We start from the raw sequence: 1,987 nt of genomic DNA, 5'->3' as shown, positions 1-1,987 counted from the left end.
CATGTTTGTGCGGAAAAATCTGATTATTAAAATCTTGTGAACACACTTCATTTCCTTTGATAAATAATGTAGTAATATCGAGAATCATTAATTCTGAGTTATGAAATACATATGCATGTTTACAAGAAAATCCCATATTTTCTAACACGTTTGTCGTTAAGAATACTATTCAGTACGAAAGTAGGTAATTTTAATACATAAAACTATATATTAAAAACACTGGAATACCATCAAGTACGAAAGTAGGTAGTCTTATTACATAAATAAGACTATAGAAGATAGAAAGAAATCCGTGAATACAGCTAATTAGTTTAATACGTATTGTGAGTCGTATAACCATACTGATTAGACCCGTGACCTCCTTGACGTTCTTCAGGCGTCGAACGATATCCAAAATTTGTCACCCCAGGCGTGCCCGCCTAACTGTAGCTAGCAATTAAGGTGTGAGATTGTCAGTCCCGAATAGATCTATCCACAAATTCCACACTCTCCCTCCAGGAGACTCTGGTTATACTTCCGGAGAGGATTTACTGGTAACCCGAAGGGTATAACGAAGACGAATCTCACAAGCTAGTATTAAATTATTCATGGTATACTTGGTAGTTATCGAATTTTGTAATCGTTTGGAACATAGTAGAGTATAAATAATTGAATTCAAAGTGGTCATTTAGCATAATACTCTAAATTAAACGTGGATAAACTAAATCAGACATAGTTTATATATTGATATATCATGAAATCTAAATCCGTAAAACAAGTAATAAGATCCCAAATTTTTCCCATAATAATTTGATTGGTTTGATAGTTTCACACACTATTATGAAAACTATGTAATTATATTCAGAAAACATCCCTTATGCTCCGCATATTACAAAAGGGATAAGGATATCTAAAAATTTATCAAAAAATCGTATAATTACATTAGTTTTTAAGTTACGAAAATCTTTGTGATTTGCTTGTATTCCCCCCTAAAAAACATGAAATCTAGGAAAAAGTGTAGGGGTATGAACTCACCAGTCGAGAAATGTGTCGGTTGGATGCTAAGTGTCAGTTTAAGGCTTGAATACGCGCGAGGATCCTACGTAACATGAGGAGATAAATATTTGTATCTAATTAGACTTTCAACTACTAGATAAGTAAAATAAAACATTTCAAGATGCGAAAACACTTTATCTCAAGTGTTAGGTGTAACGACCAAAAATTTCAACACAATTTAAGCTTTTCAAAAACAACCCATTTAATAATGTTATTACAAAAAGGTTTTCAATTCATTTATTATCAGAGTATTCCCAGATCCATGTCATAAACAAAAACACGAGGAGCAGTACGATCATGCCTTCGCCTTGCCACAGTCTCCTGAAGAACCTGAAAAAAACATTAAACCACAACTGTAAGCCCAAAAGCTTAGTGAGATACCCCCAAAATACCAACCACAAATATGCCCTTCCAGGCCACGACCTTCCGGTCCCAAGCATATCGCCTTCCGGCCCATAACATGTTGCCTTCCGAACCAAAACATACAATGCCTTCCGGCCCAGAACATGATTAGCATACATAACATAACGGAACATAGAACAGCCATGCATATCGGGTCAAACTCCAGTCCAAACAACCAGGTGCACATAACATATAATCGTATAACAGTCCAGTCAGCAAATTGATTAAACAAATCACATAACATATCATCACCCTAATCAGGATACCTTCCTAACCGATCACTAGCATAACATCAGCCTACGTCTCAGCCAAAATACTAATTACACACATACGCCTTTCCAAGCCATGACCTTCCGGTCCACATCATAATGCCTTCCGGCCCATAACATACAATGCCTTCCGGCCCATATCACGCAATATCATAACAACAGACAACTATTCGGATTTCCATCCAATAAAGGGTCGGCCTTGGTGCCTTAGACCCCGTTGATATAGTGAGGATAACTCACCTCGCGAATGCCGATACTCTGAACTGAAGAAGCAGATTCTC

This window comes from Lactuca serriola, chromosome 2 (genome assembly GCF_051521515.1).
Source record: "Lactuca serriola cultivar US96UC23 chromosome 2, Lser_US96UC23_V15, whole genome shotgun sequence".
In the NCBI taxonomy this organism is placed as follows: domain Eukaryota; kingdom Viridiplantae; phylum Streptophyta; class Magnoliopsida; order Asterales; family Asteraceae; genus Lactuca; species Lactuca serriola.
This window is presented reverse-complemented; position numbering follows the sequence as displayed.